We start from the raw sequence: 25,310 nt of genomic DNA, 5'->3' as shown, positions 1-25,310 counted from the left end.
AGGTAGAATCTTTGGGAGATAATTAAATTTGGATAAGTCATGGAGGTGGAGATACAGCCACTATGATGGGATTGGTGCCCTTATAAGAGGATGAAGAGACCCAAATTCTTGCTCTCTGACATGTGAGTAAACCCAGAAGGAGGCCCTCACCAGAACCTGACCACACCGGCACCCTTATCTCAAGACCCCCTGGCCTCCAGAACAGTGAAAAATAAATGCTTGTTATGTGAGCCACGTAGTCTATGGTATTCTGTTTATAGCAGCCTCAATTGGCTAAGCAATCACTGCTGGACATTTATATAATCCAGTCTTTTGGTATTAAACACAACGCTTCAGTAAACTTGTCCATGTGTCATTTGGCAATTTTGCCAGTATAACTGTAGATATTACTCAAAGTTGAACCACTAAGTAAAAGAGTGCACATTTCTAATTTTGATAGACCTTACAAAATTGATCTCCAAAAAGTTTATGCAATTTACACTCCTACTAGTAGTGTCTGAGAATGCCTTTTCTCCCATCTGCTCTCCAACAGTGTGAGTTTTCAAATATCTCTTCCATTTCTTAAAATAATAGATTAAGAAGTGATATCATCACTTCCATTTAGCATATCTTTATATGATAAAGCAACTTTTAAAAAATATTTAAACACCTACTGTTTTTCATTTTCTGAGAATTGTCCTCTGTCCATATTTCTTTATTGCTGTTTTTATCATATTGATTTGAAATATCTCTACAAAGATGAAAGAAATTAGCCATTAGTCAAATGTATTGTACTTTTTCTTATTTTTCTTCTTTAGACTTCATGTTTTTATGCAGATTTTAATTTTCATATGGTCAAATTAATCAGTCTTCACCTATGGTGTCTGGGGAGTATACCTCATAAAGCATTCCTAATTCTGCAATGATTGGGGAAAATATTCCCCATATTTCATTTTAGATGTTTTATGGTTTTACTAAATCATTGATATTTTAAGCTTTATCTGATAAAAGGACTGTGGCAGTGTTTATTTTAATCCATCCTTTCTCCACCTTTATTGCATATATTTTTATATTAGTGGAATTTTAATTGCTGTGATATTATAACGTCTGGTAGGATTAGTCTTTCTTAATTTCCTTTTTTCAAAGTTTCTGGGTGTTCTCAGCAACTTGGTTTTTCTAAATAAACTTTAGAATTAGCTTTCCTGATTTTAAAATTTAGAGAACTGCCATATTTACAATATTGTCTCGTCTTATCCAAGACTATAATAAATCTTGGCATTTATTCAGATCTTTTTTAATGTCCCTTAGCAACATTAAAAATTTTTTGTTATATAAATATACTACCTTTCTCATTAAGTTGTTTCTTTAGTGTTTTGCACAGAATGTTACTTTTAAATTTGACTTTTATTTCTATTATATTTTTAACAGTGTGCTGTTTATATATAGAAATGTCATACATCTTTATATATCTAGCATACTTACTGATTTCTTTGTGCCTAATAACTTGACAAATTATTATAATTTTTAGCATATAATAATAGTTATCTGCATGAATGAAAATATTGTATTCTCCTTTTAAATGTTATACTTCATATTTCTTTCACTTGCTATTTACCTTGGCTAAATCTGCCAAGATAATTAATGATGGTAGCAATAATGAGCATGTTTCTTCTTTTTGGTTTTAATATGAATGTTTCTATTGTTGAAACATTCAATCTGATGTTAACTTTTGGACCGATGTATATACAAACACACATATTAATGTTAGTGTTTTATATTTTACATACATATACCTATGTATATTTATTCATCATAATAAGTAGCTATCTCTGTGTACTTATTTTAATGGGAATATTTGAAATGAATGTTTTAAATCTTATCTAATACTTTTTAGTCTATGAAGATAATAATTTTCCTCCAGTCTGGACATACTAAATGGTGGATCCTAATAGATTGCTTTACATTAAATCATCTTTCCACTCCCAGCAAGAGTCTACTTAATCATGGCAAACATGTACTTTCAATTTTATTTGCTAATATTTTATTTAGAATTTTCTTTGGATTGATATCTCATGGTACTATCAGTCCTTAAACTTACTGTGTCAGGCTGGTTTGGACAATAACAAAAGGAAGCATTTTCCCTCCCTGTTCGCTGCTATGAACAGAGCAATATCACACAGGTCAATCTGGTATAGCTGTTTTTGTGTGAGGCCATCTGTTATTCAGCCTTCGTGTCTTTGAAGAAGGGGAGAGCAGGCATCAAGAACCACCTTGCCACACATGATTTCAGCCCCATTCTCCCATTCTGCTGGCTTTTTTTCTTTTTTTTGATGGAGATGATGCTTCCTTGCATTTGCTCTATTTTATTAGTCTCTCTCACCTCCCCTGATATCAGTTATTTATTTTTATAATGTCTACGATTTTACTTTTTATTTTATTTTTAACTTTTTTAACATTTATTTATCATTGAGAGACAGAGCATGAGCATGGAAGGGGCAGAGAGAGGAGGAGACACAGAATCCAAAGCAAGCTCCAGGCTCCGAGCTGACAGCACAGAGCCTGACGCAGGGCTCAAACCGTGAGATCATGCCCTGAGCTGAAATTGGATGCCCAATTGACTGAGCTACCCAAGCACCCCCATGATTTTACTTTTTAAAGTGCAGGCCTAGTTCTGCTAACCCATTCTCATTCCCTTGCATTATTTCTCTTTCAGCCATATGCCTTTTCATTTCTGCCTTTACTTTCAAGTGTTCCTTGATTATAGTACACTGTGAAGAAACCTATTTGAGTTTTGGAAGACACGAAGTATATTTATAAAATCTTCTTCTGTTTCCTATGTTAAGACATTTTCAAAGTTAGTGTTTTCTCCTCAGTGATTCCTTTCCCTTGGCAGCAAAATGTTTTCCAAGGCTCTGTATTGTTATCCTTGTTTCTGTTTCTTTATTACTCATTTTCAAATAGAAGAGATCTATGCAGGTCTTACATTTGTTGTCAGATAAGATAGATGCAATATTCTTATAGCCCCTTATATTCTGCTGATACAGTGGCATACTTCATCTTCTTAGATCTAGACCCAGAAACTAGGCTCATATTCATATACAGTCAGTCTTTAGCTACCTTCCAATGTCAGAAAGTTAGAGGACAGATAATTTGAACAGCAGACTTGGAGACCTGTAACACTTTCCTTGACTTTCCATAGGAATGTCCTTAAAGACACACACACACACAGACACACACACTGCATGTGCACTTGAAAAGAAAGAGTAGGGGCGCCTGGGTGGCGCAGTCGGCTAAGCGTCCGACTTCAGCCAGGTCACGATCTCGCGGTCCGTGAGTTTGAGCCCCGCGTCAGGCTCTGGGCTGATGGCTCAGAGCCTGGAGCCTGTTTCCGATTCTGTGTCTCCCTCTCTCTCTGCGCCTCCCCCATTCATGCTCTGTCTCTCTCTGTCCCCAAAATAAATAAACGTTGAAAAAAAAATTAAAAAAAAAAAAAGAAAAGAAAGAGTAAAAATAGACCCTCCTTGGAAATTTTTTACTTGCAGTATTTTCATTGAGGATTTTTTTTTTTTTTTTTTTTGGTAAGAATAAACTAGTAGTATGTATGCCCTTCATTCTGAGCCAGAAAAGTATTATTGGCCAAAAGAAGATATATAAAATTTTGAATGACCTCTGGAGATAGCATCTAACATTTGGTTGCAGAAGTCATTCTATGCATAAACAGTGTCCTTTCCTCACCTATCCTCTTTTGCCATAACGACATGTAGTCTCTTCCCTTTCCTTTCCTTCCTTATTGCACCAGCATCTACTCTATTTGTACATCCATTAGAAGACTACAATTTCCAGGAAGCAAATGCTGGAAATAATAGATGATACACTGTGCATTATATTCTTGAAAATGTAGTCTTATTAGGAAAAGTGCTATTCATGGGGCATCAAGAGGAATGCATCCTTGAGAGATGGGTGGTTAATGAATACATACACACAAACACACACAAATACAAGTTTAGAGGCACAATTTGGCCTTCATTTGTTAATATGTCCTCACAAAAGTGAGTATTTTTTTCCTATTTGAGAACATGATGTGCCAGTGTTAGAAACACCCAGAGTTAGAACACATTATACTTCAGTTAATTATAATTCAAAGAAAGAAGTTGTTAGCTTAGTCTATGACATCTAAAAATAATAAACTTATCACATCTCTTAATTTTGTGTGAAAAGCCTATTTCATTCAATCTCCAACTTCACGTTTTCTCCCAATTAAGTGGGTATAAGAATATGGAGCTAGGTCACTGGCAAGTGATGATCCAAAACTTGGAAATAATTGCATAGTGCCTCAAATATATAACTTTATATAAATGCTATGAGAAGCTATAAGCAATGAATAATCCATAAAGAGTATTGGGTTTATACTTCCATTAAAGGCTATGTTCCTTCAAGCCTTGAATATTCCATGAACAATTCAATTAATCTTTTATATATAGCAGACACAATAAAAATACTGATATGTTGTACACAAAACACTGCATAAAATAAGATTTTTAAAAATTACCTAAATTATATTTTAGCTCACCTTTTTATTTTCAAAGTGAATTATTTTCTTCTCAGACTGTAATCTAGGTTTAGTTTCATGTATTTTTAAAACTTAGTGACAGATGAACTCTTTCTAATCTATTATATATCATACTTTTCTATCTTTTATATTGTCATCCAAAAGCGAAACAGGTAAGTATAAACTTCTAGTTAGTGGGTTTTATAAAGCACACTGGTCATGTCAGCAATTTCAGTTACTCTTTTTACCTCCTCCTTTTCATTCCAAGTTCTTAATGATCTTCAGTCAAACTTATGGATACATTTCCTCATTGGTGCCTCCTGTTGGGGTTCTGTTAGCCGTATGGGTATAGGAAAACTCTGTGGTCTGGTTTTATGATAAATTTGAGACTACTAAGGAGCTTTCAGCCTGTCAAACTGAAACAAATTTTTCAGCATCAAGTATGAATATGTTTCTGTTTCTATAGTATAAATATTATTATCCAGTTATTTACATATGGATACATATTGCTACAATAGTGCCTAGAGAATCAGGAGTAGACAGCTGCCAACTGCTTTGATTTAAATTATAAATGATGGCACTAAAATAAACACCAAAAAAAAAAAAATTAAAGTCTAAAGAGATGTATCTCATCTATAGAAAAAATAAGTACCTGGTACTGAGGACATTTTAATCAGCATTTTCAGGCTAACAGGGACATCCATATAAAACAAATTTTTCTCAGATGGCTGAAAGATTGGAAATTGAAACACAAAACTTTTAAAACTTTTTAGGATTAAATTTAGAATGATTTTTTGGAACATTTTTTAAAAAATAAAAGCATTATTAAAATAAGTATGTCAGGGGTGCTTGGCTGGCTAAGTTGGTTGAGCATCTGACTTCAACTTGGGTCATGATCTCACAGTGCATGAATTCAAGCCCTGAACTGGGCTCTCTGCTCTCAGTGTGGAGCCCGCTTTGGATCCTCTGCAGCACCCTCCCCACCCCGACCCACCGCCCCTAACTCTGCACCTCCCCTGCTATCTCTCTCTTTCTAAAAAATAAATATTTAAAAAATAAATAAATAAAATGGTTAATTAAAATAATAAAATAAATATTTCATTGGTCAAAGAGCAATATCTGAAGCAGAGTATATTTAAATCTCATCTATTGCTGTAAATTTGCTTCAGCTTCCTCATCTGTAAAATAGAGGCAATAATCTTACCTACCTAAAAAGTTGTTATGAGGATAGAATTTGCTCAATTCAGGTAAAGTAAGGAGGACAACATCTACAATACAACAATGTGTGAGTCAACTGGGACCCTGACTGAGGGGTAGCAATTTTCACCAGCCTGGTCTTGTTATGGTCAAAACTGGAAGTACTCAGAAGGACAAGTGGAAACATGAGGGTGCCTCCATTGGCCAAAACAAGTGACATGGCCAAATACAACTTCAACATGTCAGGGAAATATACAATTCCCATGTAATTGTGGGGTAAGGAACACTTATTTTGGAAATATTATCAAATATACTATACTTGGTAAAACCACCATTTGCAAGATTGGCTCTTTGGGGTTTGGTTATATAGAATCGTGGTGTGGTATGGCTGTTTGAGTAAAAAAGGTCAAGGTTTTTGTGCATAGGCTTAATTTGGGATAGTTTAAAAGAAAGAACCATGATATCACTTGCATTTGGGAAAGTGATAAGAGATTTTAAGAAGTGTGATTTTGATCTTTGTCTGCCGTTCAGTTTTCAAGAAAAGCAAATAAGAAAGAGTTATTTTGAAAATATTTTTTCTTTGCTGTTTCTTTGATTATGCCATCAGTCTGGGCCTGGAATGCATCACAGTAGCAACCAAGTCACTGAAATGTTAATAAGCTTTTTAAAAGAATATACAAAGTAATTTTTAAAATATCTTATTCAGGGGCGCCTGGGTGGCGCAGTCGGTTAAGCGTCCGACTTCAGCCAGGTCACGATCTCGCGGTCCGTGAGTTCGAGCCCCGCGTCAGGCTCTGGGCTGATGGCTCAGAGCCTGGAGCCTGTTTCCGATTCTGTGTCTCCCTCTCTCTCTGCCCCTCCCCCGTTCATGCTCTGTCTCTCTCTGTCCCAAAAATAAAATAAACGTTGAAAAAAAAAAAAATTAAAAAAAAAATAAAATATCTTATTCAATTTGCCATACACATTCATCACACATATGTAACTTCTGTGTTGGTTTGGCCTATAACCTTGCTAAGTTTTCTCAAATATATAAAGACATATCCAAATACACCTAATTTTATGTGAGAAATGTGCATGTATTTTTATATGAGAATATTATATTAATATATAAAAACATTGGTATATGTGTATATAGGTATAAAGTATTCATTTAAATATGTCATATTTGTCTTTTTAGGTCATTATGTGTAGATCTACCTAATTCTTTCTAATAGCTGAATACTATTCCATGGAATGAATGTTCCATAATATATGCACTAACTTCCACCTAGTGGAACTGCTTACATTTTTTTCTTTTGGAATCGCTTACATTTTTTTGATATTTTGCATAATGTTGAAATCATGCATCTTTATATACTATTTCTATAGTTTTTAAGGGACAGTACTTCAGAATGGAATTGCTAGACTAAATAAATAATTTAATAAATAATATAAATAATATTAGATTCTTTTACAAGTGTTTGTTGCCACAGTATTTTGCAAAAACAATTTTTATAATTTTCTCTCTCAGCAATTATGTTTGAGATTATATGCTAGTACTGGGTGTACTCAACTTTTTAAATGTTTTTCAGTATGATAAAAAATAGTATCTGGTTTGTTTTATTTTGCATTCATAACATTTTCAGATGAAAATGATCTTGGCATTACTACCATTTCTCCCCATTCTATTTTCTTTTTTTTTTCTTTTTTCTTTTTTAATGTTTATTTATTCTTGACAGAGACAGTGGGAGAGACAGAGCACGAATGGGGCGAGAGACAGAAAGAGTGGGAGAGACAAAAATCTGAAATGGGCTCCAGGCTCTGAGCCTACAGCACACAGTCCAACGTGGGGCTCCAACCCACAAACCACGAGATCATGACCTGAGCAGAAGTCAGAGGCTTAACTGACTGAGCCACTCAGGCACCCCTCTATTTTCTTCCTTGTAACACTAGATATTGGAATTCTGAGAATTTGGAAGGGGTAAGGTAAGCAGAAGTTGTTCTTTGGTCAATGGTAGGCAGATGCATGAGCTTAACTCAAAGTAAGGGTTGTAGTAGTAGGAGGGCCCTATGCTTGCCTCATTCCTTGAACACAGCTAGATAAATATCAAATCATTCTGAATGCCCAGAAATTGATCTGATGACTGACAGAACAAACTGCACACTAGAGGGAGAGAAGAGGCCACATCATTGAAGGTAGGAGGTGTGGAGATGTGGTTTTGGGAAGAAATGGATTGGGGCTGCTGTGGAGGGGAGAGTGCCCGTCTTGTGGAGAGAGGCTAGAGAGAGAGGAGCATGCAGGGTTTTGCACAAGGAAAACACTTCCCAAAATCCATTGACTGGAGAAATGAGAGGGGCTGATTTTTGTGATTATTTGCAACTCACGGGGCTCAAAGACTAGAGTTTTAGAGGTCCATGATGTGGTTGGAATACAGCATGGAGGGCATTGCAGTGCTCCTGTAGAGAAGGCAGGCAGGTTACACAGAGATAGATGGGGCAATCTGAGAATCCACAAAGACACACTGGGAGAGACAGTTGCTTCTTCTTGGAGCACATCTGAGAGAGGGGGCACTGCCTCTCTGAGGAAAAAGGAGCCAGTGGGTGCCATTTCCCTCTCCAGCCCCTCAGCATAAACCAACTTCAGTAAACAGTACAGCACAAACACTAGCTGCCTAAACTGTTTACATCAAGTCCCATCCCTCTATGCTCTGCTAGTACCACTTTTCTTGGGCAAGTATGCCTGAAAACCAGCACTGTGGGCCCATGCCCCAGAAGACCAGCACACCCCCCCCCCGTGACACACATTGTGTCTACTGACCACAGAGCTCTGCAAATCTTCAGCTGTAAATAGCATTCATCTGGAAATAGCATCTGATCTCTTTTAACAAACAACAAGAGCACACCTAGGTAAAACTCACCACACTTTGGACAAGGTCCAAAAACTCCCCACAGCAGGAGAAACTATGCAGAGGACTAACCTGGGGGATAGAGCAGCCATAATACAGCAGAAGAGTGCACACAGCATATACCAGAGATACTTCCTGAGGCACCAAGCCCTGGACAGCATATGAACTCTTCTTCATAAAGCCATTACTCTCAGAAGCAGGAAGCATACCAGGCTTTTCTAACACAGAGAAGAAGACAGAGACCTACACAAAAAGCCAAAATGGAGCAATTCATACCAAAAGAAAGAAGAAGAAAAGGTCATGGCCAGTGATTGAATCAAAACAGATATAAGCAATATTCCTGTCCATAATTTAAAGCAGGAATCATAAGGATACTATCTGGACTTGGGGAAAACATAGAAGACACCAGGGAGTCCATTGCAGTAGAGATAAAAGAGCTAAAAACTAGTCAGGTGAAAATGAAAAATGCAACAACTGAGATTTGAAACTGACTAGATAGAATGACCACAAGCATGGAAGAAAACAGAGGAATGAATAAGAGATATAGAAGATAAAACTATGGAAAATAAGTAAGCTGAACAAAAGAGAGAAAGAAAAATTTTGGATCACCAATATAGACTTAGGGAACTCAGTGATTTCATCAAACATAATAACCATTTGTATCATAGGAGTCCCAAAAGAAGAAGAGAGGAAAAGGGGGGAAAAGGTTTACTCCCAGAAATTATAGCTGAAAACTTCCCTAATCTGAGGAAGGAAACAGACATTCAAATCCAGGAAGCATAGAGAATTCCCATCCAAGTCAACAAAAGCAGGCCAATACCAAGACATACTGTAGTTAAATTTGCAAAATATAGAGATAAAGAAAAAATATTAAAAGCATCAAGACAAAAGAAGTCCCTAACTTACAAGGGAAGACAGATAAGGCCAGCAGCAGATCTTTCCACAGAATCTTGGCAGGGCAGAAGGAGTGGCATGATATATTCAATATGCTGAATGAGAAAAATATGCAGCCAAGAATACTCTATCCAGCAAGACTGTCATTCAGAATAGAAGGAGAGATAAAGAGTTTCCCAGACAAACAAAAGCTAAAGGAGATTGTGACCACTAAACTAGTCCTGTAAGAAATATTAAAGAGGACTCTTTGAGGGAGGAAGAAAGACCAAAAGTGACAAAGACTAGAAAGGAACACATAAAATCTCCAGATGATTACTCTGAATGTAAATGGCCTATATTCTCTAATTAAAAGATATAAGATGTCAGAATGGATTAAAAGAAAAAAAGACCCATCTACATTCTGCCTGTAAGAGACTGATTTTAGAGCTAAAGACACCTGCAGGTTGAAAGTAACAAGATAGAGAAACAGTTACCATGCAAATGCATGTCCAGAGAAAGCTGAAGTAGCAATATTTATATCAGACATACTAGATTTTAAACCAAAGACTGTAACAAGAGATGAAGAAGGGTACTATATCATAATAAAGGGGACTATCCAACAAAAAGATCTAACAATTATAAATATTTATGCCCCCAACTTGAAAGCACACAAATATATAAAACAATTAATAACAAACATAAAGGAATTCATTGATAATAATACAATAATAATACAGGACTTTAACACCCACTTACAGAAATGGACAGATCATCTAAACAAAAAAATCAACCAGGAAACAATAGCTCTGAATGACACACTGAACCACATAGACTTAATACATATATTCAGAACATTTCATCCTAAGCAACAGAATACACAATCTTCTCAAATGCACATGGGACATTCTCCAGAATAGATCACACACTAGGTCACAAATCAGGCCTCAACAAGGAAAAAGGATTGAGATGATACCATGCATATTTTTAGACCACAATGCTAAGAAATTTGAAGTCAACCACAGCATCCTCTGCAAATCTCTCACTTGTGCCCATGGCAGCTGTGACTATCAGAGAGAGATTACCACAGTCCTGGCCTTGGCAACAGCAGCAACTTCCTCATTCACTGGAGCCTAGCGGTGAACCTCAGAGCCTTGAGTGGCCTTTCCTGACTCTCTCAGTTCTTTCAGTGAGTGTGTAAGCACTTGATTTTCTGTAATAAATTCCTTCCTGTTAGAAATGCCTGTTGTGATTTCTGCTTCCCTTCTCTGAACACTATCTGATAGATTATTTTTGGTGATTGGCCATTTATATTTCCTTGTTTATCAAATACCTATTCATAATCATGGCCCACTTTCATTGTTCTTTAAAATTAATTTTTGGAATATTGATTCTTCTTCCTTTTTGTGTTACTCCTTTTTCCTGTTTTTTTTAAACTTTAGTAAATGTTCTCTTGTCATACAGAAATTTTCATTTGTATGTATTCAAATCAAGTATTGTTTTTCTTTATGACTCCCAGTTTCCTCTAATGCTTAGGAAGATCTTCCTCACTTCAGGTTATAAATATACTTGCCCATATTATTTTTCATGCTTTGTTACTTTATTCTTTTTTTTTTTTTCTTTACTAAATTTGGAATTTATTTTTAAGTGTAGTATAAAATAGGGAGACATACTCATTTTCTTCTGAATTAAGAGCCAATTGTCCTAAAATATTAATTATAACACTTTCTTTCCCCCTTTCACATGTGAATTTTGTATTCTTGAATTTCATTGAATTTCATTGAATTTCATATGTGAATCCATTATTAGGACTTCTATTATCTTTCACTGATATTTCTGTATATATTTTTTTCATCACTATATATTTTTTAATCACCATTGCTTTTTAATAATATTTATTCTCTGGTAATGCAATTCTCTTGAAAATTCTCACACATCTATTTTTTTCTATGAATTTTGGAATGACTTTTTCCAGTTCAAAAAACTTTGTTAAGCATTACACCAAATATGATTTAATTGCATTAAATACATAGATAGATAGATAGATAGATAGATAGATATGTAGATAGAGATAAGTACACAAAAATTTGGAAAGGATTGATACTTTAGGGCTATTAAGGACTATCTAAAATCAAGTACTGAAAGAGCATGTTTCTGAATTTATTCAGATTATATTGCATGATTTTCAAAAAATCTCATAGTTTTCTTCAATAGCTTGTAGTTTTCTCATTAAAGTGCCTATAAATGGGACAACATATACCATGCAATTACATCTTTCTAGTCACTAAAATAGTGAAATGATTTATTTGCTTATTCATATATCTCACTGTCTTTCATGTAGTAATTAATGAACCCAATGATTTATTACTTGAGAGTTTGCCCTATACTTCTCTTGGTACTATATATATATATATATATATATATATATATATATAGTCACAAGGGATTCAGGAACACTTAGAAACTGTTATATATGTGTGTTTTCAGGGGAGGGGAGTCTCAACTTTCAGGAGATTCTCAAAGGACCCCTTAGTTCTAAAAAAGGTCAAGAATCATCAATATAATAAAAAAGAATGAAGTATTAATACATGGTACAACACGGATGAACACTTAGATAGATGATAGATAGATAGATAGATGATAGATAGATAGATAGATAGATAGATATACACAGATGATAGATACAAAGATAGGTGCAGATGTAGATACAGTGTATTGGTTCTATTTCCCTAGAGAATTTTGACTAAAAAAGTTTTCTTTTTTTTTTTTATTATTTTTTTTTTTCAACGTTTATTTATTTTTTTTGGGACACAGAGAGACAGAGCATGAACGGGGGAGGGGCAGAGAGAGAGGGAGACACAGAATCGGAAACAGGCTCCAGGCTCTGAGCCATCAGCCGAGAGCCTGAGGCAGGGCTCGAACTCACGGACCACGAGATCGTGACCTGGCTGAAGTCGGACGTTTAACTGACTGCGCCACCCAGACGCCCCAAAAAAGTTTTCAAATATTTGGGGATTTTCAAGAGATCTTTCTATGTTTGATTTTTAATTCATTCTATTATAGTCAGAAAATATACGTTATATTTATTGTATTGTGTGTATAGTCAGACAATACACTTTATATGATTTAAATATTTTTTAAATTTAGTGAGAATTGTTTCTGCCTCAAATATGACAGTCTTGGCAAATATTATGTGTGCATTTGAAACTAATGTGTATTCTGCTGTTTTGGGGTAAAATGTCCCAGAAATGTGTTTTAGGTCCAGTTACTTGAGAGTGTTGTTCAAATTTTTATATCTTTACTGATGTGGTATTCCATTATATAGGATACTTGTTTTGTCCATTTTGCAAGAGGGAAGCTGAAATCTCCCACTGTAATTATGAATTTTCCTAGTCTCATTACAGATCTGTCAGTTTTTGCTTCAGTATTTTCAAATTCTGCTCATAAGTTTATAAATGTTTAGGACTGCTATATTAATATTTGAATTGACCCCTTTATTTTTTTGAGATGACTTTATGCATGACTGTATTTTTATTGATGTGAAATCTACCTGTTCTGATATTAGTAGTCTCTTCAGCTTACTTTTGAGTAGCAGTAGCATTTGCTTTCTATTTATTCCATCTCTTCTTTTTTCTTTCTTATTTGCTTTCTATTTGTTGCATCTGCTTTTTTCTCCTTTTTCCCTCTGTTTGTCTTCTTTTGCATTGTGTATTTTTTATTATTTCTATTATTTCATTTCATCTTTTTTGTTCATTTACTAGTTATAACATTGTCTTTTGTTACTTTAGTGATTGGATCAGCATTTATGGAGTACATCTTTAACTCATCCTAGTCCATCTACCTGTAAGTAATGTTATCCCACTTTACCTTGAGCTAAGTTCCTTACAAGAGTATCCTTTGATCTCTCCCTTCTGGCATTTGTGTTGTTGTCCAACACTTACTTCCACGCATGTTATAAACCCCAACACACAAAGAAAAACTGCTGCCCTCCCATGTTGTTATTCATCCAAAGCTGACTTACACAATAGATTACTACACTCCTGGGAAAATGGTCCCCTTTCTCTATAAATGAAAAAAGATGGCCTCTTTCTGCCTACAACTAGAGACATCCAGGTTAGAAGAGGACAAAGTAATGTCTCTTAATGCTTTCAGGAAACCATATTCTTTTTGAAATAAGTATTTTTAACTTTAAGTGTGTTTTACCAAACTTTAGCTGAGGTTTTTTTTTTTTGATGGTGCTAAGCAATAATTGCACTATCATCTAATGATCTTGTGGGGAAAACACAAACCATATACACATGATTTACAGCATACACGCCATTTTATATCCTAACATTGATAATAAATAGGTGATTATGTTTATGAGCACATATAAATATGGTCTTTATAATTCAGTCTTCAGATTTTACCTTGTGTAACAGCTAATGTCAACTATTTTGCATCTTAATATAATATATAAAATGTTTATAAAAGGTACAGGCACACTGGGATATCTTGGTTCAGATAACTTTATGAATGGGTTTATAGCTTTTGGGAAAAAAAAGGGATATAGTCACAGAGAAGTATATATATATATATATATATGTATACACATACATATATATATAGTTTCATATATATGGTTTCATATATATATATATATACATATATATGTGTGTGTGTATATATATATATATATATATATATATATATATATATATATATGGTTTCATATGGATAGACAGATAGATAGATAGATGAAATAGAGAGAGGTTTTAAAGATTTAGCTCATTGGCTCATGTAATTGTGGGGCCTGGCAAATCTGAAATCTGTTTGTCAAGCCAGCAGAGTAGAAATTCAGGTAAGAGATCATAGTGCATTATTGAGTCTGAAGCCTGGAAATTCAGGAAGAATTTTTATGTTGCAATGTGGAAGCAGAATGCCTTTTTTGGGATACTTGTCTTTTCTCTTAAGGCCTTCAACTAATTGTGTAAGGTTCATTCACATTATGGAGGATAATCTATTCATTTGTTTTGTTTTAAAATATTATTATCAACTTAGCTAACATACAGAATACATACAGTGTGCTCTTGGCTTTGGAAGTAGATTCCCATAATTCATCACTTACATACAATGCCCAGTACTCATTCCAACAAGTGCATTCTTCAACTGCTTTATTTCTATTCAACTGATTGTAAATGTAAGTTACATCTAAATACCGTTACAGCAACATCTAGACTAGTGTTTGCCCAAACAGACTATGGTCACTATGCCATAGTCTAGCCAAGTTGACATATAAAATTTACTATCACAGAAAGTAAATAACACATATCTAAATTACCTATTGGTCAAAGAAAAAAATCAAAAAGGAAATTAAAAATATATTTTTATCTGAATGAAAATTAAAACACAATATGGTAAAATTTGGGGGATGAACCAAAAGCAGTGGAATATTATGCCACTAAACATTTATATTGGGAATGAATGAAGATCCTGAATCAATTGGTTCAGCTTCCACCTTAACAAATTAGAAAAGAAAAAAAATAATAAACCAAATGAAACACAAATCAAGCAAAAGAAAAGAAATAATAAAGGTCATAGTGAAAAATCAATGAAATATAAATCAGATCCAAATGCTAGTCCTGCTCTCATATTTGAGAAGATCATTAAGATTGGTAAGCCTCTATTTAGATCAATCAAGAAAAAAACAGAAGACACAAATTACCAATATCCATTCTGTCCTATTGATCTGTGTGCATATTCTTTCACCAATGCCATATATTCGTTCTTCTCTTTATTATCATAACTTATATGTAGTCCTGAAATCAGGTAGTGGCAGTCTTCTATGTAAATATTTTTCAGAACTGTTTTGATTATCCTGTTTCTTTGTCTTTCTGTTCATATTTTAGAAGCAATTTGTAAATACTAAGAAACAAAAAAACAAACCAAAAAAACCCCCCAAACTTTGGGGGTTTGATTAGAATTGCATTGACCTACAGATTAAATTGAAGAGAATTTACATCTTAGCAATATTGTCTTCAAAACATAAACATAGTGTACCTCTCCATTTATTTAGGTCTTCTTTGATTTCTTTCATCAATGATTTTTTTTTTTTTTAGTTTTCTGCATATAAATTCTGTACAAATTTTGTTAGCTTTATTCCTAAGATTTCATATTTAGAGTGCTAGTGTAAATGGTATTTTTAAAATTTAAAATTCCAATTTTGCTGATAATTAAGATTGTGATTGACTTTTGTATATTGATTTTGTATCATGAGGCCATTCTAAAAATAGTCTTTAGTTCCAAGATCTGTTTTGTAGACATTGTGGTTTTCCTACATATGTAATCATGTATTTGGATATTGTAACTATGTAGTTACAAAGGTAAGAAATAGTACTATGTCTTCTAAATAATTCATATTTGGAAGAGACAAAATTATCCTCTTAAAAAATACATACAAAATTCTAATCACGATAAAACTGTAGCTTAACTTATGTTTGTAAACATATCTAAAGAAAATGTTAATAGACAGGAAATTTAGAAAAGATAAGCCAAAGGGCAAAGTGTTGACATTTAGAGACTAGGAATTAAACAACCACCACATTTCAGGGATGATAGACACTGAATTTTAAGGAAAATGAGTAATGTTTCTGTTGTAGACAGGAATGACCCATCATATCTGAACATGGCCTGGATGAAAATACCTCCATTTATCTGATTTCATTTCCTCCAAACATCATATTGATTATCATTTGGCTTCAGGTTCTAAAGTCAGAGTGCTTTGGTTCTCTTCAGCCCCAGCATTCAAAGGTTAGCTGCAGGCTTTTCAGTATCTTTAAGCTCTACTTCCTTCATTTGCAAAATAAAGGTAAAGATAGCACTTCCCTCATAGGATTGTCATGAGAATTAAATAAGATAATACAGGCCAATTTGCTAAAGCAGGCATTCCTAAGTAAAAGAGACATGGCAGATATCTGAGTTTCCACTGTTTTTCCTGGCACTTCTCTTAAAAACACGGCCAGATCAGAAAACCCCAGTAGCCAGAGGCTATGGAGTATACTGTTGCTTCATAAACCCCAGTAGCTTCCCAGGTGTAATCCCATAAGGGTAGAAAGAGGGCTGGGAGACACCAAAGACAGAGGCCACTCAAGATTGGTAGGTGGTAGGTTTAATAAGTCAGGGAATTTAATTAGGAGGCTCATCTTGGGCAGCTAGAGATGAGTAGATTTCCACACCTGCCTGCCAAATCTTAACAGTTTATATAGAGGCCTTAACTGGATTCAGTCATGTATACTATCCAAATGGTCTCAGCAACATATTGCTCTCTTAAGGCTATGTCCTTGAAAATGGCTCCCATTGTGGGAACAGGGGAGACAGCTTACATTTCAAACACTGGGGAGGGATGAGGACACTCTTACTGCCTGGGTCCAGTTGTTCAGTCAACTGACATCACATAACAGTTACCTCCTCTAACCCGTATCAAGGACTGTGGGAGCATAGGGGGGCTGGAGATCATGGAGAGTTTTCTACATGAGGAAAGTGAACAGTAGAAATTAGACTCCTCTCCTGGGGCTTCCCAAATGGCTCAGTGAGAAGCAAATGGGCACCTGCTTGTGCTGAGGACATTATCAACCCAAAGTGGACTATAACAGCCAGTAAGACCTTCCTTTACCCCTTCTCTCTAATGCTTCCTTTCTTTTCCCAACCAAGGAGATGCTGGAAGGAGGAGAGACATTGTGGGGCAAGAGGAATGAAAATGTCCACCACATGGCAGCTCCTTTCCATTTGCTATCTTGCAGGCACTGGCCGTGAGAAGGTGAGCACTGAATTATCTATAAGATAGAATCAACTGGATTTTTAATACCTAAAAACAAAATCAAGCTTATATATCCTACCCAAAATGTCTTAAGAGACCAAAAAGGAAAAGTAAATTATTGAAGAAAAAATATAACATGTTCATATTTGTACTCTGCAGGAAACAGACTGGGCAATTAACAGGTTTTTGTAACTGGAAACATTTTTTTCCTAATTGGGAACTCTTATTTTTTAACTTTTTCATGTAAAAAAAAAAAGGCTTTATTTTCCTTTTATCATATTAATGAAGTGTTGAAAAAATATATGTAAAATGTGAGGCATAATAATAAAAGTCACAACACAAACCAGCTGAAATTTAAGAACTAGAAGGTCACAGATATTATCCACTAAGTGCTCTCCCCTATTGCACATACCTGTTTCTACCCTAGAAGTCATTGTTCTCTTCAATTTGTGTTCAAGTATCATTGTGTAGCAGACACCGTCAGTGCCCCACCTACATTCCCTTGGTATTCACAATTCCTGTAAATGCAGATGGAGTATTCCTGCAAGTGTATATGTAACACCATGCCTAGGGGATTTCTTTGGAGTGGATAAGGCAGGCTAGAAGTTCCAGAGAACTTGCTTTTTGATCTTTTTTAACACACACACACACATACACACACACATACACACACACATACATACACACACACACACTCCTCTTAGCAATACATTGTTCAGTTTTGTGGTATTATATATGTGATATCATATATTATATAGTTTTCTGACTCACTTTTTTCACTCAACATCATGTTTCCAAAATTCGTCTTTTTTTTGGCATATTTGTAATTCATTAATTTTATTACTATGTATACTGTCTTGTGAATAAAGTTGAATCAACATAATTTTTTTGGTTCTCATTATTTATTCACTGATGGATATTTGGATTGCTTCCCTATTCTTTCTGTTATGAACACAGTGCTACTATGAACATAGTTACATAAGAATCTCAGGGCACCTATGCAAAAGTTGTATCATAGTAATGTTCATTCCAAAGTGGTTGTAGCAATTTACACTCCCTCCGGTATAAGAATTCCCATTGAACCAAATGCTCTGCAACATTTGGTCTTGACAGCTTTCTTGATTGTTTTATAGTGCTGCCTTTATCATACATTGAGTTCTCATACATAGGTGTGTCTGGACTCATTGGAACAGTCAGCGGTTCATTTACATGCTAGTGCACCAATAGCATATAACAGTTATTACTCTTTTGTAGAATATCTTAATATATCTGGTAGAACAAGTTTCCCTCTTTTGTTTTTAATCTTTTATGTTTTTTGAATTTTAAAGTACCTCTGTTTAATTATATTATAACCATTAATGCAATATCTGCCTCAATAATTTCATTCTGACAATAAAAAAAAGATGGCATAATGATGGTTTTAAAGCTGGTTCAATCACAATTTTAGAGCCTTATTTATCAAGAGCGAAAACAGAAGACTATTAAAAATAGGTAAAAAGGTAACATGTGTCATAGTGCTTAATGTTTCTGTAACTGTTGGTAAGGCTTACACCTACGTCTGATGCAGAATTCTTAATGACACTGAAATAGTTGTTTTCTCAACCGCAAGGTATGTCCTGGTACTGTAGGTCTGGGAGAGACTGGGGATGGGCACTACTCCTCATCTCCAGTTGTGACTATGCAACAGGAGCAAGTGCGTTTTGTATCTATTCCAGAAGCCTGTCCCCTCCATAAATAACATCCTCCAGATATGTAGCAGCTTCGTGGCTTTCTTCTTCCAGCTTGTACAAGCTAGCAGCCTGTATGTAAAGCAGCTGTAGATTCTTCACTGAGTAATGAATGGATCAAAACATCCATGTCTTTTGCTGTTCTTGCGATCAGTGCGGCAAAAAGCTAGACGTATTCTTCTGTAGGATTAGTTGGCAGATCTTCGTTCATTGCTGTCTGAGCATCAGGAAAAAGGGCGGGAGGGCCACGATGCTGTAACACTCCAATGGCATTACAAAACTGATCTGCAAGGGCACTCACCACGTCCTGCAGCTGTGTGAGCCTATCAGCCATGTTCCTCCACGAGCTAAGGGAGGCCAGAGACTCTCTTTTGCTTTTACAGGTTAACTATCTGTGGCTCATTTCTTTTTCTGAAATAAATTTTTGAGTAATCATTCTTCAAAACATACAACAGATTTTGTTTGTGGTTCCCTTGAATATTTATTTAGGTTGATTTAGACAGTAGTGACTTCTTATAATATTAAGACATACACAAAAGCATGAAACACCTCTTTATTTAAATCATCTTCTATGTTATTTACAGCTTTGAGGTTTTGTTCACAGAGGTCTTATGTATTCTTTTAAGAAAGCAATTTAGGGGCGCCTGGGTGGCGCAGTCGGTTAAGCGTCCGACTTCAGCCAGGTCACGATCTCGAGGTCCGTGAGTTCGAGCCCCGCGTCGGGCTCTGGGCTGATGGCTCAGAGCCTGGAGCCTGTTTCCTATTCTGTGTCTCCCTCTCTCTCTGCCCCTCGCCCGTTCATGCTCTGTCTCTCTCTGTCCCAAAAATAAATAAACGTTGAAAAAAAAAAATTAAAAAAGAAAGCAATTTATTGTTATTGTTGCTATTGCATTATCCTTTTAAAGTTAATTTCTATTTGGCTATCGTTGGTCTAGAGAACCAAATTTCTCTTAAATAGGTGTTCACATTATCTGCAAATTATGTCAGTTTTATATCTCATCTTCTATTGCATATATTATTTATTTTTCTTTCTTTATAGTCTTTGCCAGAACCTCCAATAGCATGTTAAATAGTAGCAGTGTTAGTAGACCTTTTTGTCCTGTTCCTCATCTTATAAGGAACGCATTAAAAGTTTTTCCATTAGGTACAAAATTTGTTGTAGGTTTTGGTATATATATCTTACAAGTTAGTCTTCTTCTATTCTTAATTTGCTAATAATGCCTTTTAGATAATGACAGCTTGCCTTTTATCAAATACGTTTTTTGCCTCAGTTGTAAAAATTACATAATTTTTTCTCTTTAGTCTATTAATATCATGAATTATAATTGATTAAATTCAATTTATTTTAAATTATAAGACTATTCACTGGATGTGAAGAGAGAAATAAGACATTTAGAGCTGCTGTAGTGTGGGCAAAGACCTTGTTTAACAGTGAAACCAATACACGGAAAAATAGCAGAACAAAACTAAGAGATTAAGACAACCAGATCCTGATAATATTGTATGCATTGTGGCAGGAAGCCACACATGAATTCAGTACTCCCCTAAACATTTGTTGGGTAAGCCAATAAATTATCTGAAACCAGTGTGAGTTTGCTTTTGAGGTACTTAATTTGAAAACATTACTCACATAATTCAGGGTTTGTTTTTTTTTCAGCTGTCTAACACTATTTATGAAATAGTCAATTCTATCTTCATAATTTTGGATGCCTCCTTTACTTTGACATCAATTTGCAAAAATTTATGGGTCTGTTCCTTAATAGCGCTCCACTTCTTTGTCTGTTTGGTTTATTCCTATACCAGTGGCATTCTCTAGCTCTTCATAGAGCTAGAACAAACAATCCTAAAATTTGTATAGAACCAGAATAGATCCCAAATAGCCAAAGCAATCCTGGGAAAACAAAAACAACAACAGCAACAGCAACAAACAAACCAAAGCTGGAGGCATCACAATTCTGGACTTTAAGCTGTATTACAAAGCTGTAATCATCAAGACAGTGTGGTACTGGCATAAAAACAGACATACAGATCAATGGAACAGAATAGAGAACGCAGATGGACCCACAGATGTATGGTCAACTAATCTTTGACAAAGAAGGAAAGAATATCCAATGGAAAAAAAGACAGTCTCTTCAGCAAATGGTATTGGGAAAACTCGACAGCGACATGCGGAAGAATGAACCTAGACCACTTTCTTATACCATACACAAAAATAAACTCAAAATGGATGAAAGACCTAAACATAAGACAGGAAGCCATCAAAATCCTAGAGGAGAAAAGAGGCAACAACCTCTTTGATCTCAGACACAGCAAACTTCTTGACTTCTTTCCAGAGGCAAGGGAAACAAAAGCAAAAATGAACTTTGGGACCTCATCAAGATAAAAAGCTTCTATACAACAAAAGAAACAATTAGCAAAACTAAAGGGCAACCAGTGGAATGGGAGAAGATATTTGCAAATGACATATCAGATAAAGGGGTAGTATCCAATTCTGTAAAGAATTATCAAAATCAGCACCCCAAAAAACAAATAATCAGTGAAGAAATGGGCAAAAGACATGAATAGACACTTCTCCAAAGAAGATATCCAGATGGCTGACAGACACGGAAAAGAATGCTCAACATCTGGGAAATACAAATCAAAAGCACAAAGAGACACCACCTTACACTTGTCAGAATGGCTAACATTAACAACTCAGGCAACAACAGATGTTGGTGAGGATGCAGAGTAAAAGAAACTCTTTTGCACTGCTGGTGGGAATGCAAACTGGTGCAGCCAGTTTGGAGCTGAAAAACAGTATGGAGCTTCCTCAAAAAATTAAAAATAGAACTACCCTACAACCCAGCAATTGCACCATTAGGTATTTATCCAAGGGATATAAGTATGCTGTTTCGAAGGGGCACATACACCCCAATGTTTATAGGAGCACTATCAACAATAGTCAAAGTGTGGACAGAGCCCAAATGTCCATCGACAGATGAATGAATAAAGAAGATGTGGTATATATATATATATATATATATATATATATATATATATATGATGTAATATTACTCAGCAATCAAAAAGAATGGAATCTTGCCATTTGCAACAATGTGGATAGAATGAGAGTGTATTATGCTAAGTGAAATAAGTCAGAGAAAGACAAATATCATATGACTGCACTCATACGTGGAATTTAAGATGCAAAACAGATGAATATAAGGGAAGGGAAGCAAAAATAAGATAAAAACAGAAGGGGGATACAAACCATAATAGACTCTTAAATACGGAGAACAAACTGATGGGTGCTGGAGGGGAGGTGGGTGGAGGGATGGGCTAAATGGGCAAGGGGCATTAAGGAGGACACTTGAGATGAGCACTGGGTGTTGTATGTAAGTGATGAATCACTAAATTACTAAATTCTACTCCCAAAATCATTATTACACCTTATCTTAACTAACTTGGATTTAAATTTAAAAAGTATATATATATATATATATATATATATATATATATATATATATAATAATTTTCTTTTTAATTTCTTTTTGATCAACAAATTTTTAGAAATGTATTGTTTAATCTCCAAATGTTGAGGTTTTCTAGGAAGCTTTCCATTATTGATTTTTAACTTAAATTTGCTATGGTTAAAAAAAACAAACTTTATGACTTCATTCTTTTTAAAATTGCTGAGATTTATCTTATGAAGGAGCATGAATATGTTTTATCTTGGTGAATGTCCTATTTACACATGAAAATATTTATATTTAACTGTTGTTGGGTAGATTATTTAGATATATAATAATTTCATATAATTATTTATTATTATAATTATATTATTTATTATTATACCACCTATTTTATGTATTCATAAGGTCCAATAGATTGTTGGTGGTGTTATTAAAATATTCCATAACTTCATTTGCTTTTCTGTCTTATCAATCACTGAGAGAATATAGTTGAACTTAAAGTATAATTGATTTGCCCGTTTTCTCATTTTAGTTGTCAATTTTTGCCTCATTTGTTTTGAGGTTTGATGACTGTGTATATAAACATTTAAGATTGTATGTTTTTGGTAAATTGATCCTTTTGTCATAATTAAATGAATATATTTTTCTCTGGTAATGTTTCTTGTTTTGAAATCTACTTTGGCATTAATAAAGCCATTCCAAATTTCTTATGCTTAGCACTAACATGGTATATCTTTTTCTATTTTTTTTTTTTTTTTTTACTTTTACCTATTTGAGTCTTTATATTTGAATAGATTGCTTTAAATCAGCATGGAGTTTGGTGGTCGTTTTTTTTTAAATCAATTCTGATAATCTTTGTCTTTTACCTTCAATGTTTACCATTTTCATTAATATAATTATTGTTATCTTTGGGTTTACATCTGCCATATTGCTATGAATTTTTTTAATTTTCTTGTATGTACTTTATCCCTTTTACCCTCTTTCCTATAAGTTTTATAATATCCATTTTAACTTCTCACAGTCTACCTTCAAACAATATAATGGCACTTCATATATAATTAATAATCTTACAAGCATGTAATTCCATTCCTCTTGTAGTCTTTTGTGTTATTTTTTTGTCATACTAAGTCCTACTAAACTACATTGTTACTATTATTGCTTGAATCTATCAATTATGTTCAAAATTAATTTTTTAAAATTTTATTTATTTATTTATTTTGAGAGAGAGAGAGAGAGAGACAGAGAGAGAGAGAATCCCAAATAGGCTCAGCACTGTCAGTGCAGAACCCGATGCAGGGCTCCAACTCATGAAAGGTCAGGAGATGAACACTTAACCAACTAAGCCACCTCGGCGCCCCAATGTTTAAAATTAAATAAAAAATGTTATCTCTAACATATTTAGGAGTGAAAAAAGAATGGTTCCCCCTAATATTAGGAACAAAGCAAAAGCAAAAATGTCTCCTTTCACCATTGCTGTTTGATCCTGAACTGGAAATCTTATTCAGTGCCATATACAGAAAAACAAACAAACAAACAAAAGGCACACAGATTGTAAAGGATGATAGAGAAGTGTCTTCATTCACACAAATGACATGAGAATGTACATAAAACTGCCTATCTTTTTTTTCTGATGGAAAATTAAACTTATTGCTCCTATTGTAATAATTCCTATTTTAATTTTTTTTTTCCAACGTTTATTTATTTTTGGGACAGAGAGAGACAGAGCATGAACGGGGGAGGGGCAGAGAGAGAGGGAGACACAGAATCAGAAACAGGCTCCAGGCTCTGAGCCATCAGCCCAGAGCCTGACGCGGGGCTCGAACTCACGGAGTGCGAGATCATGACCTGGCTGAAGTCGGACGCTTAACCGACTGCGCCACCCAGGCGCCCCTGTAATAATTCCTATTTTAAAAGAAGAGGGTTCAACTTCTCAGCTCTGATCTTGGGAAAAAAAAAGAAAAGGCATATTCTAAATAAATACAAAATTTATGTTTCCATCCTTAAGAAAATATTTTTCTTCTTGTTTTGGTTTTGTTCTTCTTCTTCTCCTTTTCCTCCTCCTTCTTTCCCGTCTCCTTCTTCTTTTACTCTAGTTTCTTGACCTGTTTCTTCTGAGAAGGAATGAGAATATCTTTGCTAAATTCAGGAACTTCATTCAGAGATTATATTTTGTCTGGCACGTAATCAAGAGTGCCATCAGAGAGGACCAAAAGGCTAAGCTTGGTATTTTCTCATCCACCGTATGTGAGGCAGGCTATTTGAATATTTGTTGAAGCATTGGAAATCACTGCATTTTCTGCACATTTAAAGATCCACCACCTACACCTGTGGTGAGCATAACATAATGTATACAGACTTGTCGAACCCCGATGCTGTACGCCTGAAAGTAACATTGTGTATCAACTACAATTCAATAAGAAAATAAATAAATTACATATAGAACAGAAAAACATAAAGACCCACCATCTTTGCCTATTATTTTCTAATGAAAATTAAACTTACAAATTCTACTTAATATGCAGAAAAGTTTAACACTCCTGGGGAAAGTTTTATTTCTATAAGTACGTGATATATCACCTCAATTTTTATTTTATTCTAGTATGAGTTGCAAAGAGTTGAAAATAATATAATCATTCTTTGTGTGTAGATGAACTCATGCTATACAAAAGTAGTAATAATGATGTTAATTGCTATGAAAAGGGCTTAAACAATGAGAATTCCTGCTAAAACAATAACAGTGGAGTTATTTAATAAATGTAAAGCAACTTGAGATATATTATCAAAGACTGAAATTATACTGGCATATAATCTCAATTTGTGTTTAAAGATCTTATTTCTTTTTGTCATATTTTATCA

The 25,310-nt window shown here is 34.6% G+C and overlaps 1 protein-coding gene and 1 pseudogene across 1 annotated transcript in view; both read right to left on the bottom strand.

The window, feature by feature from the left end:
* The window catches only part of SNX7 (sorting nexin 7), a 306,074-nt gene that overhangs the window by 263,927 nt on the left and 16,837 nt on the right, over positions 1-25,310 (bottom strand). The window lies entirely within an intron of this gene.
* LOC123598298 lies at positions 18,775-19,338 on the bottom strand (annotated as a pseudogene).

This window comes from Leopardus geoffroyi, chromosome C1, assembly GCF_018350155.1.
Source record: "Leopardus geoffroyi isolate Oge1 chromosome C1, O.geoffroyi_Oge1_pat1.0, whole genome shotgun sequence".
NCBI lineage: Eukaryota > Metazoa > Chordata > Mammalia > Carnivora > Felidae > Leopardus > Leopardus geoffroyi.
This window is presented reverse-complemented; position numbering and strand designations above follow the sequence as displayed.